General features: G+C 42.8%; 1 protein-coding gene across 1 annotated transcript in view; it reads right to left on the reverse strand.

Annotated features, from left to right (window-relative positions):
- Nucleotides 1-22626, reverse strand: part of SLC25A15 (solute carrier family 25 member 15) — a 54829-nt gene extending 32203 nt beyond the window's left edge. Inside the window, exon 1 of the mRNA XM_029936831.1 lies at nt 22610-22626. The gene's annotated coding sequence lies outside the window, so the exon portion shown is untranslated. The remainder of the gene's footprint in view (nt 1-22609) is intronic.
- Between the last annotated feature and the right edge of the window lie 204 nt (nt 22627-22830).

The following is a 22830-nucleotide window of genomic DNA, read 5'->3' on the forward strand; positions in this document are numbered from 1 at the left end:
TCGGCCCGCGCAGGCCGCGGGGCCCCGGCGCCGGGAGCGGGTGGGCAGCGGGGGCGGTGTCCGGGTTGCTTTTCTTCCTCCAAGTTCCCGAGGCCCTCGTGAGAGGCAGGACCCCAGGTGGACCTCGGGGCGGGGCTGGGGGAGTTAGGCGCACGCACTGAGTCCTTAGGCTGGGTTACCTTGGTGGGACTCAAGGCCTCAATTTTAAACTATAATTGAGTATGAAAGTACTGGAAACTGTAAAGAAACACATCAGTTTACTGCCACAAACACACATTTTCCCACTCTGCCTACCGCACGGAAATCCATTTTCACCAATGACATTGGAGAAAGTATGCCCCCCCCCATGAAAACTAGCTATCAGTTGGCCTCTCTGATCTTTTAGTTTCTAATGAATTATAGGCTATTTCTATGGCTCTCTGACATTTTATGAAAAAGCACTATTCAAGCAATCTTTTATACTGGGAGTAAAGGAATTTTCTCTAGTGCCCTAAACCGGAGAGCTAACACCTAGTCAGTTGGAAAGATCTCGGTCTAGTATTACTTAAAGCTGCTCTATGTAACTCAGGCACAGCCTTCCGATTTCTTTGGTTCAGTCTTCATGCATTTATTTTCATTTTCTACACTGTTTTCTTCCTTAAACCCTGCTATCTTGTGTTTGCCCTGTTTGGATGGACTATTGCCAAGGTGAGTTAAAGTGTTGGCGGGAGGGGGCAGGGACTTAAATATCCCACCTGACTTGTGTCAGTGCTTAAGGTGAAGGCACCATGAACAGACCTTCCAGAGGCAGGAGGTGTCATGAAGGTACCAGAGCCCCTGATAAGTGGGGGCACTCATCAAAACAGCACAAAACTGGCTTTTCACAGAATCAGCACTTTAGAAGTCAAACTTCTGAAACATAACTCAGTGATAGAAACAAGCCAGGGAGTTTGAGATGCTTGTCCAAAGTGGCTTGTGACGTAGCTGGTGGGAAGCCGATTCAGGAGCAGAACCTACAGTTAGAACACCCTGGAGGACTAAGGGACTTTCATTATCCCCTGGTCCGGTGGCTTTTGCAAACTAAAACAGTGAGGTCCAAAGGAACCCTAATTAAGGGCAAATCCAGATCTGCAATCACAGACTGGAAGGAGCACTGAACTTGGAGCCAGCATGCTTGGATAAAAATCTGTATGGCTTTTAAAGAGCCATTTAACCTTCTCAAATCCCAGCCTTCACGTGACTGCATGGTGGCCTCTGATCTCTGATCCACCACATGGGCCACTGCTGCTTTGGGAGCCTGCTGGGGCAATCCACCGAGAGGGGAGACACTTGGCCAGGTGACCACGTGCACCCTTGCTGAGCGGCCCCTCCCCATCTCATGCTTTGACTTGTCTCCCTTGAGCCCTTTCTTCTACTGTCACAAAGGCTACCAGTCTTGCACTCCTGCTACATTTCTTCTTGTCCTCCCCTCCCCTCCTCAACAACCTCAGCTTCCATTATTCCAGTAAGCTTAAGAGAAACAACCAGGAAACATTTGTGCAACTTATTTACCCCTAATTTACAAAGTTACCTTTTTTGCACAAACTCATTTCTGTTGTCTTGCTTGCTGTATCCTGGTGCCCTGCACCGTGGCTGGCACCAGTGATGCTGGTGAAGGAAACTGAGGCTCAGAGAGGCGGAACACTTGCCCAACGTTATTTAGATACTAATGAAAGAGCTGGGTCTCTGCAAAGTTCTGTCCAATTCTGAAGCTGATGTTCATAACCGTGACCCTCCACAGTAATACCTCCCAGAAGGCTTCCTCTTAAAAGCAAGAGGGTTTCAGGAACCAGTTCCTTCTCCTGAAATAGATCTCCCTGCATGATATTGTATAAAATCACCTCCACAGCTTAAAACCCCTCACAGGTGTTGCTTTAGGAATAGAGACACAAATACAAGATGTTGAAAAGCTTAACAGCTCACAGAAGCTCGGAGAACTGATTGGAAAAATTACCTGTTTAGCATTAAATCATGAAAGCAACCATGTGAACTTTGTTCTAAGGGTAATTCCTCAGGAATCCGATGGCCTCTTGGGGACAAGGACTTTTGATTCCTGCATCCCTGCTGTCACCCAGTGGCCTCTCAGATCGGGGGTCCAAACAGCAAACAAGTCAGTGCACTGACCCCTTTGCTCCGGTACACTAGGATTGTGCAATCCAGGGACGTTAGTGCAGCTGACTGTGTGCTGAGGAGGCAGGTGTAACGCGGGTCAGAGGTGAGGGGACAGAGTCGCTAACAAGGAGAAGGGAGACTGCTATTTCAACAGAATTTCACAATGCATTAGTTAATGATACCAAAAGGAGAAATAATTTCATTATTTGAAGCTTTTTGGCCCTAATGCCATGTGGATGTCTTGAACAAAGTGTTAATTTGAGTTGCAAATAATTCAAAAATGTAAATCATCTCTGATTCAAGGGTACTTTTAATTAATGAGAATTTAAAAAATGCTTTGATTACACAACTCCCATGCATATTGTTGACTGCTGATGTAACACGGAAGACTCTCAAATCTTTTCTGGAATCAGGTAGAGTTTGTAATTGCAATAAACATGGATTTGGATTTTTTCATCTATATGGAATAAGAGGGCATTTTGTATCCCATGAAAGAGTTGTTAAGACAATGTTTTAAAGGGGGGAAATTTCTTTTGTCTTCTCCTTGACCACTTTTAAGGGCATAAGCAAGCAAAATAAATAAAAAAATAAGTAAATAAGAAAATAAGAAAATTAGGTGAGATGTATATTTCATGAGCCTTGGATTTGAATTTGTCATATATATCTTTTTAAAGACATAATTTGTAATAGCAAAGACAGGATAAATGCCCATAAATGGATAAAATTTAATGGATCATTAATAAGAGGAAATACTGACATAATTTTTAAAATAATTTTGTTAAATCATATGCTTTAGGGTATATTTGGCTACAAGTAAGAGAATGCCCATCTACTATTAATATATTTATTTTGCATATAAAAAGAATTTTAGAAATAGGAAATTCCAGAGTTGGTTAATTTAACAGCTCAAAAGTATCTGGGTCAGCTTCTCTGTGATCCTCTTGACTGTTCCCTCATGATCACAAAGTGGCTGCCACAGCTCTATTATACTTCACATGCAACACACAAGGGCAGGAAGGAAGCATTCTTCATATCCTTTTTATCACACAAAATATCTTTCCCAGACAGCCCCTGGTAAGCTTCCCCTTGTATTTAATTAGCCCAGAACTAAGTCTCATGCTTGCCCAAACATAAACACTGGAAAGAGAATGGAGTTACCATACTTGGTTTAGAAGGGGTCAACAAGCAAACTTTTGAAAAGGACCAACCAACAATATTTCAGTAAATATTTTGCAGAGCACGTAACTTCTGTCACATCTATTCAACTCTGCTATTGTAAACAAAGCAGCCATACATGTGGTAAAGAAAAAAAGTACATTGTGTACCAACAAAACTTTTTTAAGGCTTTTATTTTTCTTTTCAAAAATTTTTAAAGTGTGATCTTGGTGTTATTCTTAAAGGGGTAACATTTCTTCTGTAAATCTTGTGAGATCAATGTGGGGAGAAGACTATTAGGTATGGTCTTTGACCATTGCAGTTATATTTGGGCAGACTCTCTTTTACAGCCCGTTTTCTCTCCTTTTAAGAGGAGTTACTGGATCTTTAAGGGCAAATCTTACAAAATAGGTGAGATAGAAAGAGCAGGCATTAGTCTACACGCAAGCAGATCTAAAGAAGGTGTGAAACCTCCAACCCTCAGCTATGACACCACAAAAATGTCATTGATGGCATGTCTTTACCTAAGAGTGGGATCCATTTCTTTTTTTTTCTTGTTATTGTATTTTTCTTTTCAAATTTTGATGTAAATTCTAGTTACCATCCAGTGCGATATTGGTTTCAGGAGTAGAATTCAGTGTTTCATCACTTACATACAACATCCAGTGCTCATCATAACAAGTGCCCTTCTGATACTCAGCAATTGTACCACTAGGTATTTATCCAAAGGATACAAAAATAGAGATTCAAACTTCTACAGGCACATCGGTATTTATAGCAGTGCTATCAACAATAGGCAAACTATGGAAAGAGCCCAAATGTCCATCAACTGATGAATGGATAAAGAAGTGGTACATATATACAATGGAATGTTACTCAACCATTGAAAAGAATGAAATCTTGTCATTTGCAATGACATGGATAGAGCTAGAGTGTATTATGCTAAGTGAAATAGTGTGAGAAAGACTTTTATCTATGGGCAGTGAAATTTGAATTTCACGTAATTTCTACCTGTCACAAAATATTATTTTATTTTTATTTTTTCAAGTGTTTAAAACTTGAAAACACATTTGATATGGTTCATGGCCATATAAAAACAAACGGCAGGGACTGGAGGGGGAGCAGATTCCTGTTAGGCAATCAGAAACATCCCCAAAGCATATTAAGCATACAGGGAGATGCTTAGGGACATAATCATTTTGAAAAAGCAGATTGCATGTCATTATGGACTGCAACTGGATGACCCAATAATCTCTATCTGTTGAAATCCCCCTGCTATTTACCAAGACCTGTACTAGACTCAGGCACCTCAAGGGCCTTGTCATGAACCCTAGTTCTCCTAAACAAATCTGTCCGCTACTTCCTATCAGTAACAAACGTTCATTTAGCACTGATTGGCTCTGCGTCAACCCACACAAAGTGCTGGAAACACAGAAATGAAGGAGACAATGACTAGCCTCAGAGAAACCTCATTCCAAGTAGAGGAGGAAGAAGCGAAGAATTGGAATTTGGGGAGGATGTGCAGGAGAAGGGAATAAGTAAAGTGAGGAAGAGAGGGTTTCAGGGGAGGCTCCCAGGGGCCCCCCATGTCAGGGTGGGTTTTGAAAGACAAATGTCCCTTTCATAGGCGGAAAGCCTGCTGATATATCACTCAGAACACTTAGCTGCTATCAACAGAAGCCGGCTCTGGAGCACAGAAACAATTAATTATAAGGATACTGGGTAGGGGCTCCTAGGGGAGCGTGGGACTTTGGCTCAGATCATGATCTCACAGTTCTATGAGTTCAAGCCCCACATCAGGCTGTCTGCTGTCAGAGTACTTCAGATCCTGCCTCCCTCTCTCTGCCCTTCCCCCACTTGCACACGCATGTGTATGTACTCTCTCAAAGATAAAAATAAAACATTTAAAAAAAGGAATGCTCCGAGACCTTCACAATTGCTGAATGAGGAGATGGAACGCCCTGAAGAACGTCTTGAAACAAATCCCAAAACGTCCTGCAGAAGCATTCGGCCATGGAAATCACACAGCAACTCCTTCAGAGCTCCTGGACATTGTAGTTTGTATCACTGTTCCTTTTGTGCCAGGGCCTCTGCATGGTAACTACTGCTCTTCCGAAGACGGGCACCTTCACTACCAGCTTTGCCTGATAGGTCACTGCTTCACCATGTCCATCGCCTTGTATCGCTCATTTCCAAACTGGTAAATCATACAGATGCAGCTGACGGATGGACCCTGAGTCACGTGCCTGTACCCGGATCCACAAGGAGGCCTGGGAACATGAGATTTCTGGCTTGTCTTGAAGAGGAAGGTATCACTTGGTAGGAAATTCTCTGAATGTAGGCAGGGCTTTAAAACAATGCCAAGCAAATGAGAAAGAATGAAATCATGCCATTTGCAGCAACATGGATGTAACTGGAAGGTATTATGCTGAGTGAAATAAGTCAGAGAAGGACAGATATCATATGTTTTCATTCATGTGTGGATCTTGGGAAACTTAAGACCATGAAGGGGAAGGGAAGGGGAAAAAATAGTTACAAACAGAGGAGGGAGGCAAACCATAAGAGACTCTTAAATACAGAGAACAAACTGAGGGGGGTGGGGGTGGGGGTGGGAGCAGGGAAAATGGGTGATGGGTATTGAGGAGGGCACCTGTTGGGATGAGCGCTGGGTGTTGTATGTACGCTATGAACCACAGGAATCTGCTCCCAAAAACAAGAGCACAGTGTACACACTGTATGTTAGCCAATTTGACAATAAATTATATTAAAAAATAAAAAATAAAACAATGCCAAGCAGCCAAAAACATGACACATACCCACTTCCGACAGGCTGAGGCTTCCCATCAGAGCTGTTACAAAACTAAATTCAATCAGGTGAATCTGAAGATATAATTGGCTTTATTAAGTAATTCATGAATCAGGCAGCATTCCATCTGGCAAGTAGAGGGGAGTGCCAAAGAATTGTGCAAAATCGAAGGTTTTTATAGGGAAAAAGGTGGAACAAGAAGTTATTCACAAAAGAAAAGAAAGGATTGCTTCAGCCCAGGTAATCTTCTATGGGGAAAGGGAACAGTAGGGTTTACTATGGAGATAACCCCTCGCTAGTGCTGATTAGGAAATTGCACATTGGCTGTTGAAAGGTCACATTCCTGGGATAAGTCGAAACTGTAATTAAGTCTGAGTTTGCTGTCCTGGGGGGCAAATGATTCCAGCTGGGGCTTGTTAGATGTGTGTGTGTGTGTGTGTGTGTGTGTGTGTGTGTGTGTGTAACAGAGGAGACTGCATGTGCAAAGGCAGCAAAGCAGGAAACAACACAACTCATTTGGAGAACTGTAGCAGTCTGGCTTTGGGAGGTCCTGGAAGGTTCGGCTGGATGGGTGGGAGGAGCCACCTGCTGAGCCCTCAGGGCCCCTGTAGTGGAATCTACTTAGTGTCTCCGGCTAAGGCACAAGAACTGTGACTTATTCCTCCCTTGGCCTGGGCTTTGCCCATGGTGGGTTTTAAGGCACTCTCGTCAAAACGAATCATTGCAATAAATTTGCTGAATTGTATCACTGTCACATGATGTACCACTATGAACATCATAGGTGTCTGTGATCTTCCCCCACTGGGCCTATCTGCAATGGATACTTTGCTATGGGCTAATTTGTTTTAGATGTGGGAAGTGTGTAGTTACTCTTAGAGGCACATACAAATTCTTCAATGATACTTTCAATTAGATGTAAGATCATAACCATTTTTGAAAATGGTAACAAAATATGGCTTAAGAGCCAAAAAGAATAATAATCTGTCTTTTTTAAAAATGATTACTTATTTACCTTTGAGAAAGAGAGAGAGAGAGACAGAGAATGAATGGGGGAGAGAGGGAAAGAGAGAATGCCAAGCAGGTTCTGGGCTGTCAGCAAAGAGCCCAACATGGGGCTCAGTCTCACCAACTAGGAGATTATGACCTGAGCCGAAATCAAGAGTCCGATCCTTAACCGACTGAGCCACCCAGGCACCTCTTAAAAAAGGGAGTCTTTAGGGGTGACTGGGTGGTTTAGTCGGTTGAGCTCCATCTCAAGTCATGATCTCATGGTTGGTGGGATCACGTCCCCTGTTGGGCTCACACTGACAGTGCGGAGCCAGTTTGGGGTTCTTTCTCTCCCTCTTTCTCTCTCTCAAAAAGAAGTAAATAAACTTTTTAAAAAGGAAGTCTTTCTATTATAGTCCCAGGGATGTTGTAACAACTGATCATTTAATATACGGTTAAAAATGACACTTGTGATTTAACACCAGGGGGAAGTGTTCTTCTTCTTGTCCTAAACTGGTGCTAAGACTCAAAGCTTAGGGGAAGAGGAGCTAAATATCTAGACAGAGCCATCATGAGTGGATAGCACCACGTCCTTCTAGGGTCAGCCAAGAGGAGGCACAACTCACTGTCTTCTCATGCATCAGCCCAGCTGTCCTGGTCCAAGTTCCACCACCACAGCCTGTACTAGGGGAGAAATTGATTGGGTAGCAGGGACATGTTTGTAATTAGTCCTAGACAAACTGGGGGGGGGGGCGGGGGGAGTTGCAGGGAGAGTGCAGGGCTCTTGTCGAGATGCCTGTCCTCCCCTTCACAAAATCATGTGGGTCACCAAAAGATGGAAGGGAGGGGTGGGAGGAATAGATTGAGAAGTGCCGACTTTCAGTTAGTTATTAAATAAGCCAAAGAGATGGAAAGTACAGAATAGGGAATGTAGTCAGTAATGTTGTAATAATGTTGTATGGTGACAGATGGTGACAACACTTATGGTGAGTGTTGTGTGAAATACAGCATTGTCAAATCACTATGTTGTACATCTGAAACTAATATGACATTGTATGTCAACTACACTTCAATAATAATTTTTTATTTTTTTAAGTTTATTTATTTTGAGAGAGAGAGAGAGCACAAGCAGGGGAGGAATGGGGGAGAGAGAGGGAGAGAGAGAGGGAGAGAGAGAGGGAGAGAGAGAAACCCCCAAGTAGGCTCCACACTGTTAATGTAGAGCCTGATGAAGGACTCAAACTCATGAACCATGATCATGACCTGAGCTGAAATCAAGAGTTGGATATTTAACCCACTGAGCCACCCAGCTGGTTTGAAGGGAATTGGGGCACCTGGGTGGCTCAGTTGGTTAAGCATCCAGCACTTGATTTCGGCTCAGGTCATGGTCTCATGGTTTGTGAGATCAAGCCCGGGGTCAGGCGCTGTGCCAATGGTGCAGAGCCTGCTTGCAATTCCCTCTCTCCCTCTTTCTCCCTGTCCCTCTCCTATTCTCTCTTACTCCCTCTAAATACATAATAATTAGATAGATAGATTTTTAAAAAACAGCAAATAATTTTGTTTGAAAACTATGCCCTTCAAAAAAAAAAAAAGGTTGTGAGCTGTCAAGTCTGTACCCTCCCCTGTGCCGTTACGGTCCATGCAGAGGTGATGAGGGGTCTCAGGAGGGCTTGGTGTGAGTCCTGGGGCAGCGGGAGTGTACGGGCCTCACAGACATAAAGACTGCTGTCTATTTCTCATAGAGAGATTTCTGAAGGTAGGGAGGCTTAAGCAGCTGGTTTGCAGGGATAGTGGCCTGGTAAGGACATCAGGGCTCTCAGTCATTCCCATGGCCCCACATGAAGAAGAATACGCCTACAGGAAGGGAAGGAGCCCGGGGGCTGCCCAGGGAGCCGAAGGAGGTAATACATCACCTGAAGAGGGCATTGGGGGTAGGCTAATGGCAGCAGAAGGGGAGCATGGCTACTCTTGTCTGATGGCGGCTCCACCATGGAGGGGGCTGGAAAAACCTGCACACTATCCCCTAGAGAACCCCACACCACCTGCTCTGAAGAGCCCTCCCCCGGGCAGAGATCACCATCATCGGCTCGACCCAGCGCAAGGCCACTTCAAAAGGCAAGCCTGCCTTTTCTATCTCCTTCCTGCCCATCTCTTGGGGCCTGAACTCTGAAGAGGAAGGGGTTGGGGGAAGAAGGAGAGAAGTTGGAGTAGAGATTGGATCAGACCTAATTATCCTAACCAAAGGATCAGAAAGTTCTAAGAGTGATGTGACCACTCTATTTTAAAATGTAAGCCAGCTCCTTTGCTGCACTATACATGCTGTATAATTTACTTGTTATGTCTCTTATTTACTGTCTTTCTCTTTCCCATTCACCTCTACCCTCATCCCAAAATGTAAATTCGCCAAGATCAAGGATCTTTGCTTTCAACTGATGTTTCCCTAGCATCTAGAATGATTCAGTCCCTTTTGGAACCCTATCACTAACTACATGTGGCTACTTAACTTGAACGTACAATGAAATAAAGTAAATTCATTGCTTCAGTTGCACTAGCCACGTTGAAATAAAACCCACATGTGGCTAGTGGCTACTGTATTGGGGAAGACAGAACAGGAACATTTTAATATCACTGACAGTGTTCTTGAACATTGCTGATCTAGTACAATAGCTGGCAGGCTGTGGCACTCGAGTATTTGTAGAATGAGTAATTTAATGGCTGAGTTGTTTTTAAGACAAGTCTAAAGGCAAATTGCTCTATTATTAGTAGTGTGGACACTTGGGTAAATTATTTAATCTTTCTGTGCACGCATCACTAGACATTTAGTCATTTATAAGCATTTAAAAAGTACTTTTAGGGGCACCAGAGTGGCTCAGTCAGTTAAGCATCTGACTTTGGTTCAGGTCATGATCTCGAAGATTATGGGTTCCAGCCCCACTCCAGCTCCATGCTGATGGTGTGGAGCCTGCTTGGGATTCTCTCTCTCTCCCCCCCTCCCCCACTCATGTGCACATGTGCTCTCTTTCTCTCTCTCTCTCTCTCACTCTCTCTCAAAATAAATAAATAAGGTTTAAAGAAGGAGAGGGAGATGGAGGAGGAGGAAGGGAAAGAGATGCCTGGGTTCTAGTTTTTTAATTAATTTAATTTAATTTAATTTAAAAATAAAAAGTGTTTTAAGAAAATTTATTGCTCTGGAAAAACACAGATATAACCATTGAAAGGAACACAAATCAAGGGATGCAATCAATTCTTTGGAAGGCCCAGTACATTTGAGGCAACATAACCTAGAGAGTATTGGAGGCTCTGGAGGTAGATGCCCTGAGGGGAAAATCCCAGCCTCTATTTTCCCAGTTCTACCAACTGATGCTCTGTGTGCTACCCCAACCCCACTATCCCCAAAGCCCATGTGATCTCACCAATGAAGATTTCCACATGCTACCTCTAACCCTCTCTTTATAATAGGATTCTTTCCCTGCTCTGTGTAAAATACTAAAACATGGCATTCAGCCAATCCCCAAATGAATAACAATCATTTAAAGCAATCAGCCAACATCTCTGTTCCGAGCTTCGTGTTAAGCACTGGAAATCTGCAAGTGAAGAGTGAAGTTCATTGCCCCAAATGGCTGGGACTGCAGCAAGAGAAGGCGTCCGCTGAGTGTTGTAGAGGCATGTTCAGAATGCCAAGGGGCACCAGGGAAAGGGGTATAACCAAGCCCAGGGATCCAGGAAGGCCATATCTGGTAGAGGTAGTGGCTGAGTCTTTAAGTATGAGAAGGAGTTATGAGTAGGAGTTTCAAGGGAGGGAGCAAATCATACAATTGCAAGAAAAGAAAGGAGAAAGAGCATCGTAGTCTAGGAGCCCGAATGGTTCAGTGCAGGACAGGAGCTGAGGGTAAGAGGAGAAGAAGCTGGCAAGAGCAGGGCTGATCTCCCAGGGTCCCACATGCCACGCTAAGAGTGTTGAGTTTATTCGGAGGGTGGTAGAGGGAGCCAGTGAATAAACATTCTTCGTGATGTAAATGTGGAATGTGTAGAGCAGAGGGGAGGTTGGAAGCATGGACTCTCGAACCAGACTGTCCTGTCCTTGAAGATTGGCTCCCACTTGATTTCTTTGTGATGGTGGACATCTTTAAGCCCCAAATTCCTCATCTTACAAAAGGGGAGAATAATCTAGCTGTGTCATGGAATTTCATGAAGGTAAGATGAGGCAAAATATATAAAGCACTTGCTATAGTGCCTAACACATAGTAAGTGGTCAGTAAGTGCTATTACTATAGATCATTGGAATAACTAGTAATTAGTTTCTTGTTTGCTTTATTTTTTAATGTTGATTTATTTAGAGAGAGGCAAGCTAGTGCATTGCATGCACAAGCAGGGGAGAGGCAGAGAGAGAGAGAATCCCAAGCATACTCCTCCATGTTGTCAGCACAGAGCCTGGTGCAGGGCTCAAACTCACGAACTGTGAGATCATGTCTTGAGCCATAATCAACAGTTGGACACTTAACCGAGGTGCCCCTGCCTTATCTTTATTGTTAAATAGTAATCGAATGAATTAAATTTGTCACAATGATAGGAATTTAAAATGTTGTCTGCATACCCTAATAATAATATAAACATTTTATTCATTTAACAAACATTGATTGACCATGGACAATGTGATAGGCAGTTTTAGACTCAGAATAAAGCAGTGAACAAGGCTGACCAGGGTCTCTGCTTATATTCTAGTGGGGGAGGCTGACAAAAAATAAGTGAACAAGAGGGTTACGAGATGTGTAAGTTCCACGAGGAAGGGAGGTTATCTGTTTGCACCCTGATATAGCCCCCCTGCATGAGACAGAGCCTACTGTAGGCACCCGATGAATGTGCCGAGTGGATGGAAGATCATGTCAGGCAGTGATGAGCACTAGGAACTGGGCAGCATGATGGGAGAGAAGACTGGCTTCAGTCGACGTGGCACTACTGACAAAGTGGCTGTTGACTGAGGTTAGAAAGAGGTGAAGAAGGCAATCAGAGGAGAACCTTGGAGAAGAACGGTCCAGGAAAAAGACTACTCCGTGCCAAAGCTAAACGTCCTAGAGCAAAGCTGTGTTGTGCCTGTGAAGAACAGGCCCAAGCTGCTGGAATGCAGTGAGCGAGGGCAGGAGGTAGGGCAGGAGGTGGGCCCGTAGGCAAGAGCTGGGCATTTAGGCCCATTTCCTTGCCCCGCACAGAACCCGCCTGGGAAGCTGTTCTATTCCTCAGCTCAAAATGTCCACAGAGTGCATTGCTGTGTCGTCAGCTGCCCTCATTCCCGTGTAATAGAATTATCTTTCCAGGCTGGGGACGTGGAGACAGACTGGATTCCTCCCTCCTGCTGTTGGCAGGCCTCTGCATTGGCATTTTCCCTGCTCAGTGTTTCGGGCTGTGTTCGGTTTACTTGTGAGATTGATGTGACAATAAAGTGAAATCTTACCCTCTGGGGGGAAAACATTTAAAGTGCAAAAGGGGAGCCAGTTCAGGATTTTAAACAGGTGAAAAAGATGGTCTGAACTAAGTTATTGATGATGGCTTTGGTGGCTGGGTAAAGAAGACTGCAGGAGAGTGAGAGTGACGGGAAGGGGGCCTGTTATGTGACTATTAAAATGGCCAAAGCCCAGGATAATGGTGGCTTCAACTGGGGGCCTCGAACGGGAGGCAGAGGTAGGAAGGAACCCCCAGATCAGATGCCAATCACTTGTAGACTTTTGGTGGGGATGTACATGCACACATACACACACACACACCACCACACACCAAACCACACACACACTACATACCACATACACATACACACACACCACAGACACACACACCATACCACACATACAGTACATAGCACATACACACACCATACCACACATATAGTACATAGTACATACACATACATACACACACACAGAGACACACACATCATACCACACATACAGTACATACCACATACACATACGCACTACACACACACACACCGTACCACACACAGAGTACATACCACATACACACACACACACACCACACATACACTACATACCACAGACACATACCACACACCAACACCCCCACACACACCCCCACATACTCACTACAGAAGCACCACATACACCACACACCCCATGGCATAAATGTTTTATGTAGCATGAGATTATTTCTGCCTCCAGAGGGCACTGGAGCCTTACAAATACACCCCCGGGGCAGAGCGGCCCTTTCCCTAGGACATAATTTGAGAGGGCCAGGAAAGCAAAACCAAAGCGATCTCTTCCGGAGCTCCGGTCTTTGCTTATTGGAACTTAAAAGCTCTTCTTTTAAAAACTAAATTTCCTTGCAACGGCTTTACAATAAAACAGCACCTGGGATAGAATTACACGACTACCCTTCTGGGGCATAAATGCGAGAGACAATTTGACAGGCAGGTGAGGGGAGAAGCCTCATTTTGAGGGGTTTGGTCAGGGTGCCGGGAGGCTCTGAGAAGCGGAAGGCAGCGTGGAGACAGCCCGGGGACAGAATGAGTACGAAAAAGCAAGGGGTGGGGGTGAGGCAACCCCGGAACATTCAGAGGCTTCAGAATTTGGGCTGAGGGCAGTTCATCTCCAGAAATCATTGGCTAGCAGTGTTTCCTCATGGTTCTATGTCTCGTGCTGCACAATGCACATTAGAATGACGTGATCCTGTCTTCGATAAAATCCAAAGCAATTTTACATATAAATCTACTGAGAATGAGTCATTTTACATAGAGGGGGAAAACAAAGCATCTAGACAGTCTGATCTGAAGGGCACAAAACCACTTCCTCTTCCGTCCTGTTTCCCATATGTGTCCTGCTGCAGGTCTCTCCCTGCCCCCTCCCACCTTACGCTGTCCTTTGGCTTTGGGTGCTGAAGACCTAGTGAAGAGGCTACCGAGGAGCCTACTGTGATCCAGGAGCTCCTCCACCTGGGCCCCCACAGTCCCCCCACCCCGTGACTGTGCCACTTTGATGCCTTGTAAATATTGTCACACCTCCTGTTAACCTATCTGTGGGTCTGACTAGATTACCAGCCTCTGGACGCAGAGATGAAGTCTTACCCATCTTTGTATTCTCAGACCAAAACTTGATTTTCACATAGCAAGTGTTACATATTTATACTCAATCCCATATATCTACATTTATTTTATAGAAACACACACACTCACCTATTTTAGGCTGTGGTTGATACTATTATTTGACTAGGTTTATAGCCTAGATTAGCTGGAAATATATTTATATAGAAGGGAAAGATAAACATGTCCTATTGTGTTAGGCATGGAAACAAAACAGCTCTTACCCCATCTATGAAAAAAGAAGGGAAAAATTACATCTGACATCCTGCCACACACACACCCCCATTCCCCACCCAGATCAGGAAACATGACAAGCTATGCCCCAAGTGAGCCCAGCGAGACTCATGTCTCCTCTCTGAGCCTTCGGCCAGTACATTGTCTTGGCAAAGGTGTTTCGAGGAATTTGCTACTTTTGCTGGTGGGGTCACAAGTAATTTGAAATGACTAGCTAAAAATGCAGATAGGTGGATTTATTCTGCAGGTATATTGCACAAAGAACAAACTTAATGTACCAATACCATGGCTAGTTGGATTTCCAGATAGTGATTGTTCCCGGACTCCTCCTTACATGGCGTCATCCCTCTACTGTGGCACACCATTACCCTGCATTGGATAATCCTGACATCACTCAGAAAATTAAGTGAGCTAACAGCTGTAGATTTTTGGTGCTCAATGATGGCAGTTAGTGTTGTTATTATCACCAGTCACCATATCACGGGTGTATATGGTACCTCCCAGTTTTGTTGGAAAAGGTTCGTGCTCTCTTTTACACTGAAGCATTGAAAGTTAATTTAGAGTTGATTTTAGAGAAAGAATTATTTCACATATAAAATAACCCCCTTTTATTGATAGATGGAATCATAAATTCTGGATATTCAGTCACATCTACCAACGTTGAAGATAAAATATAAAATCTGTTGCTAAAAAATAAATACATTGGTATCAGTGAATACTGGTACATAATGGAGAACAAACCAACACACATATTGGAAAATGAATCAGATAGACAAGTAAGGCTAGTGATGGAAAAGTAATTCATAATATAAATGAAACTTGAGGGGCGCCTGGGTGGCTCAGTCGGTTAAGTGACCAACTTTGGCTTAGGTCATGATCTCACGATTTGTGGGTTTGAGCCCCACATCGGGCTCTGTGCTAACAGCTCAGAGCCTGGAGCCTGCTTCAGATTCTGTGTCTCCCTCCTTCTCTGCTCCTCCCCTGCCTGCACTGTCTCTCTTTCAAAAAGAAATAAACATTAATCATTTAAAAATAAATAAGTAAATGAAACTTGATTGGATATGAAGTGTATACAGGCAGAGAAGGTGTGATGGAAAATGGAATAAACCCAGCACACTCTGAGGAATGCACAAGCAGGCAGCCACAGAGCTGTGACCCTGCTGTCGGTGTCCCACAGTTCAGCCGGAGAGAAGTGGCATCTCTATTTGCCCTGTTGTGCTCCCCCAGCGTGAACAGATCAGCAGCAAATGGCAGATTGGCAGATTATGTCTAAGTTTTTCCAAGATGGATTATTTACTTAGATCTAAAATGTTTCTTAGAATTAGCACAGTGGTTAAATAATGTATGAAATGAATCTGGAGTAGATTTGATAGTATGGGAAGTAAGTGCATTAAGATGGGGTGAAATTGCTTTTCCCATTAAGCCGACCTGTTATTTAAATATCTTTGCTACTATTTTGTAACTTTGTGTAACTTTGCCTGTTTTTAATATTTTGATATAATTATTAATACTATGCCCAACATTGTTTTTTGGCTTAGTGAACCACTAGTCATTGAATTCCACCTCTAACTCATTAGCTAAAAAAGTTCAATGATCATTTATTCATTGAGTGATTTGGATTCAGAGTACTATAGATAAATAAAATTTGAGGGGTGTGTGTGTGTGTGTGTGTGTGTGTGTGTGTTATGGCAATAAATATAATTACCATACTGTACTCTAGTTCGCTGTCAGCATAGGCCTCAAATACTGCAGTTGATAGCCAGGCCACTCCTTTCCCTTCTGCACCTCTATGACACCTGAAGAAGGTCTAATTCTCAGCCCTGGTCCTTCCTGCCTACCCTCGTATTGCAGAGAACCAAGAATCCCTATCTATGTCTCAAGATATGCCCCTTCCTAAACTGTCAGGCTGGCCTTGTCCAAGGATGTGCTGTAATTAAGAATATTCAAAAAGTTATTCTCAACATCCAGTGCTAAGTGTATATACTGCTTTAAAATACAACTGAATGCAGGGCGCCTGGTGCCTCAGTCAGTTGAGTGTCCAACTCTTGGTTTCAGTTCAGGTCATAATCTCATGGTTTGTGAGACTGAGCAGGCCCCACATCAGGCTCTGTGCTGACAGCGCCTCTCTCTCTCTGCCACTCCCCCACTCACAGGTTTGTGACTGCTCTCTCCCTCCCTCTCACAAATAAACTTTTAAAAATAAAAGTAAAAATAAGTACAACTGAATGCAACATCAGTAATATTTTTGCTTAAATTTCTGCTTTTGAATCATAGATTCCAGAAATCTGCAGCACCATGAGTTGGCTGGAAACAATATTCTCCTTATTTCTTAAAAAATTATTTCATTTCATTTTCTCCAGCACCTGTATGTATTAGTATATTAAAATTTTTTAACAACAATAACAATGTATTCTCCCTGGACTCTCTGGTATGAGTTGACTGATGAAAGTTCACTGTTAAGTCCAGATGTAATAATTGCTGAAAAAACTGGCTTTGGTGCTTTCTAGGAGTGCTACATTTGAAATCAGAAGACATCCTTATAAAGAACAGTGCTTACTAGACTTCTAGATATTTTAACATCTTCAACTGACGTGGTTTTATGCAGGAGCTTCAGACTTGACAAATACTTCTATGTGCCAGGAGGGTGGTAACACCCCAAGTCAATGGGACAAAAGCTGCTGTGTCCAGGACCCTTCTAGACCTTTCCCTACGTACCTCTTAATCCAGTTGTTCATTTTCAACAGCACTAGTAATGGGACAGATAAACAGCAATGCCTCTTGACATGAAGCACAGCAAAGAATATAACTTCACTTCTGTGGTTCTCCTGCCAAAAAACTAATAACATACCTAATCACGAGGAAACAGAAAAAAATTGCTGTATGCTACAAATTAACTGGCCTGATCTCTTCAAAACCGTCAAGGTCAAACACTTGAAACTAATGTAACATTGTGTGTCAACTATACTTCAATTTAAAAAGTCAAGGTCATGGGGCACCTGGGTAGCTCAGTTCATAAGTGACTGGCTTTGGCTCACGTCATGATCTCATGGTTTGTGAGTTCAAGTCCTGCGTTGGGCTCTGTGCTGACACCTCAGAGCCTGGAGGCTGCTACAGATTCTGTGTCTCCCTCTCTTTCTGCCCCTCTTCCACTCACACTCTCTCTCTCTTAAAAAATAAACATTAAAATAATTTTTTTAAGTCAAGGTCATGAAAAACAAAGATGGACTGAAGAACTGAACTGAGTCAAAGTAGATGAAGAGGCATGGAATTAAATGCCACCTGCGATTTCTGATCAGGTCCTGGACCAGGAAAAGAGTTTCTTTCTTTCTTTCTTTTTTTTTTTTTTCATAAAGGACATCACTGTGACAGTTGATAGAATTTAAATAAGGTCTGTAGGTTGAATTTTGGTATTGATGTTAATTTTCTAACTTCATAATTGTACTGTACTTATGTAAAAAGAATGTCCTTTTTTAAGGAAATAAACCCCCCAAATTATTTAGAGGTAAAGGAAAGTATCTCTGTAACTGATTTTCAAGTGTTTTATGAAAAAATAATAGGGGACAGAATGAGAATGGTAAAAACATGTGTGATAAACTGTTAACATTTGGGTAGTTTGGGTTAACAATAAAAGGGAAGTATTTGTACTGTTTTTGCAATTTTTTCACCATGTCTACAATTATTTAAGCACAGCAAGTTTATTTGAAACATTGTCCGGGTGCCTGGCTGGCTCAGGTGGTAGAACATGCAACGCTTGATTTCAGGGTCATGAGTTTGAGCCCCACATTGTGCATAGAGCTTACTTAAGAACAACAACAGAAGAACAAAAACAAAACCTTAAAGACATGTCTTCTGCACAGCTTCTTTGATTTTTAAACTTTCAAAGGATATTAATTTTCCAAGTTCAGGGGGAGCCAATACCTCTATAGTGCTTACTGTGTTCTAGGCACCGTTATAAGCACTTACACTCATTTTAACCCACTTAATCCTCACAGCCACCTTGAAGATATGTGCTATTATTATTCTCTTTCCACAGATAAGGCATCTGAGACCCAAAGAGGGTAGGAAAACTTGCTAAAGGTCCCAAAGAAAGGGGCAGGGTCTAGTCCTTCACTCTGCCCATCCCACACCCGTGATATTCCGTGGCGTCTATTTTACCTGAGCTGTGGAATTGTTGGGTTTTCTAAGCTTTTATTTTTAAGTAATCTCTACACTCAACATGGGGCTTGAACTTACACTCCCAAGATGAAGAGCCTGAGCCAGTCAGGCAAACCCTGATCTATAGAGTTTTAGTGTGACTCCTTTATTCTTCATTTCTATGCGTTTAATTGTTTGGAAAAATTATGAATGTTTTTTAAAATGTGCATTTGAGCTTATTTTTCTCTAATTATGAGAATTTGGGGGGCAGTCTATGTCTCATGGCACACTTCAAATAGTTTTATCTGCTTATACTACTGGGCCCTGTCTCAGCCTGTCTCTGGGTATTTATGAGGTAAGGAGACCCATGAAGTTAACTCTCTAGCATGTTGGCTTTCACATCTGCTTGGCCTTGTCGATCACCAATATAAATATTTGAAACCTCAAAAGGCAGAATATTTTCTTCACTATCCTTTGAGCATTCATGACTTGTCTATATATTGTTTTAGGTTACTTAGGCATCAACTCTAACATTAGTGCATAATGGCAACTTAAATGCTACTTTTTTCAAAAAAGTTATCTCATATTTTACAAAATCAAAATCAAGAAGCTTCTTCTTGGGCCCCCTGGGTGGCTCAGTCGGTCAAGCGCTGAGTTTGGCTCAGGTCATGATCTCACAGTTCATGCATTTGAGCCCCACAGTGGGCTCTGTGCTGACAGCTCAGAGCCTGGAGCCTGCTTTGGATTCTGTGTCTCCCTCTCTCTCCGCCCCTCCCCTGCTCATGCTCTGTCTCTCTCTGTGTCTCTCCAAAATAAATAAATGTTTAAGAAATTAAAAAAAAAAGAAGGCTCTTCTTTTAAAAAGTACAATCAACACCTACAATCTTCATCTGAATTACATTCTAATTAAAATGGATAGTCTCTAGTGGATAGGTCCCTAACATTTCCTTTGCTTTGTTAAAATTTGTCTTACCACACAGGGGCACCTGGGTGGCTCAGTTGGTTGAGCATCTGACTTTGGCTCAGGTCTTGATCTTGCGATTCGTGGATTCAAGTCCCGCATCAGGCTCTGTGTTGACAGCTCATAGGCTGGAGCCTGCTTCAGATTTGTGCCTCCCTCTCTCTCTGCCCCTCCCCTACTCCCTCTCTCTCTCTCTTTCTCTCCGTCTCTCAAAATAAAATAAACATAAGGGGCACCTGGGTGGCTCAGTTGGTTAAGTGTCCAACTTCAGCTCAGGTCATGATCTCAAGGTTTGTGAATTCAAGCCTGGCGTTGGGCTCTGTGCTGACAGCTCAGAGCCTGGAGCCTGCTTCGGATTCTGTGTCTCCTTCTCTCTCTTCCCCTCCCCAGCCTGCACTCTGTCTCTCTCTCAAAAATAAATAAAGTTAAACTTTATTTAATAAAAAAATAAAATTTGTCTTACCACACTAATTTCAGAAGCATAGCTTTGCTGACTCCACACCTGGATGTTGCAAGTGGACTTTGCTGTTCAGGCTGGCATAATGCCAGAGGACCACACATATGCCGTTAAGCAGGCGTGAGAGCCAACGAAGAGCCCTGGGTAGTCGGCGGGCTGCGGGCTGGCAGCTACTAGTCATGTGACTTCGGTGACTCACCTAACTTCTCTGAGGCTCATTTTTCCCGTTAGAACACTGGAGATAAAAATCCCTGCCCTGCCTACCTCAATTATTATCACGATGATCAAATTAAATCATGTATGTGATAGTTCTTTGTAAAAGTTTATATAAACTGAAAAATGAAGTTCTTAGAAGATCATCCAGGGGCACCAGGTGGCTCAGTTGGTTGATCTTCTGCCTGTTGACTTCAGCTCAGGTTGTGATCTCACGGTTTGTGGCTTTAGCTCTGTGCTGACAGCATGGAGCATGCTTGAGACTCTCTCTCTCCTCCTCTCTCTACCCCTCCCCTGCTCGAAGTTTGTGAGCTTGAGGCATGCATGGGGCTCTGTGCTGACAGCTCAGAGCTGGAACCTGCTTCAGATCTTGTGTCTACCTCTCTCTCTGCCCCTCTCCCACTTGTGCTCTCTCTCAATAAATAAATGAATAAATTAATTAATTAATAAACATTTAAACTAAAAAAAATCTGGGACATCCAATCCAGACTAGCTGCTCTCTGGCTGCAACCATGTGACAGACCCCAAGCAGGAACTGCCAAGCTGAGCCCGGTGAGCCACAGAATGTGAGAGAGAATAAATTGTTGTTTTAGGCCACTTTTAAGAGGTGACCTGTTATGCAGCAATTGGAAAGTAGAATAATTTTGTTTCTTCTTTGCATGGAAGGCTTGTTGAGTTAATCAGTGTAGAATTTCATGAGACATTTGGGAAGAAGTCACTGGTGTATATCAGGACCTATTTCAGTTGATTTGCTGCCTCTTGCCAAAGGTATATTGTTCTAGAAAGTGCATTTCAAGAGGGCACTGAGAATAAAACGACTCGTGAGTCACTGCCAGAATAGAAGAATGAGGGAAAACATTCTCTAGTTTCAGGCTACACTTTTGTTGCTCTCATGAATGATTGCTCTGGACAACTGCACAAGTTAGGTTTTTTCAAATGATAGGCTTATTTTTCTTTTCCTTAGGATGTACTCAGATTCTTCTGTGGCTTACTTTGTGGCCAATTAGAATGGCTTTAGTCATCCTTTTTGTTAAAGTCGGGTTTGTTGAAATATCATTCACATACAGCAAAATGCATACATTGGAGGTGTACAAGTTTTTAAGTTTTGGTAACTGTGAGAAGCCACAACCTGCACCAGAGTCAAGATACACAGTATTTCAATAAGTTCCAAAAGTTCCCTCATGTTCTGTCATACTCAGTCACCCCCTTCCAGCCCCACCTCCTGATAACTTTTTTTAATCACTGTTACTTTCATTTTTTGTGTGTAATTTAAATTTTAGTTAACATAGAGTGCAATATTGGTTTCAGGAGTAAAGGCAGTGATTCATCGCTTACATACAACACGCAGTGCTCATCTCAACAAGTGCCCTCCTTGGTATCCATTACCCATCTAGCCCATCCCCCAACCACCTCCCTCCATCAACCCTTGGTTTGCTGTCTATCATTTAGTGTCTCTTGTGGTTTGTTTTCCTCTCTTTTCTCTCCCCCACCCTTCCCAGGTGTTATCGGTTTTATTTCTTAAATTCCACAAAGAGTGAAATCATATGGCATTTGTCTTTCTCTGACGTATTTTGCTTATCAGAATACATTCTAGCTCCATTCACATTGTTGCAAATGACACAATTTCATTCTTTTTGATAGCTGTACACACTATACACACTACATCTTCTTTATCCATTCATCAGTCAATGAATATTTGGGCTGTCTCCATAGTTTGGCTATTGTTGATAAAGCTGCTATCAACACCAGGGTGCATGTACCCCTTTGAATCTGTATTTTTGTATCTTTTGGGTAAATACCTAACAGCGCAATTGCTGGATCATAGGGTAGCTCTATTTTTAGTTTTTTGAGGAACCTCCGTACTGTTCTCCAGAGTGGCTGCACCTCCTGGTAACTTTTGATCTGATTTCTGTCCTGTAGACAGATGTCTGTCCTGATTTCTGTCTGCTTCACATTGTTATGTAAGCGGAATCATGCAGTGTGTGGTCCCTTGGTCTTGTGTTCCGTTAACTTACCATAATGATTTTGATGTTCATGAGAAGTAATAATCTGATTAGTACTTTTAACACCGCACCAATTATAACACTTCTTATTTATGTGTATTTTAAGTGTATACAAAGCTATGAATAGCTAAATAAGCCACAGGGTCACTGCAGTATATCTCAAAGTTTTGTCTGAAGACCAGCACCAGAATCATGTGGGGTGCTGAATCTCAGATTCTGATCTTCTGAGCTACTCAGGAATGTGTATCAGTAATGCCTCTACTTGCATGCATGAGTAAAAGCATAAACCATCAGGTATTCCAAAATGAACAAGAATATCAGAGTTAAATGGTTCTGAATTTGAATCTTGCTCTGCCATTGTCTAGCTGCTGGAAGTTGGGCAAATTACTTAAGCTCTCTGCACCTATTTTTTTTCCTTTGTACTTGGAAATCATTTACTCACCAAATATTTTTGAGCATCTGTGATATGACAGGCATGGTCCTAGGAACTGGGACTGCAGCAGTGAATAAGACAAAGTCCACTCCTTCATGGAACACACATTCTGTCAGAGGGAGATAATAAGCATTTTAGCATATAAATATGGGATTCGTTTCACTTAGTGATACTCTGTAGAAAATGAAACAAGGTTATGACGTAGAGGATACCTTAGTTCTAATATACAC

Source organism: Suricata suricatta, chromosome 4 (genome assembly GCF_006229205.1).
Source record: "Suricata suricatta isolate VVHF042 chromosome 4, meerkat_22Aug2017_6uvM2_HiC, whole genome shotgun sequence".
Taxonomy (NCBI): Eukaryota; Metazoa; Chordata; class Mammalia; order Carnivora; family Herpestidae; genus Suricata; species Suricata suricatta.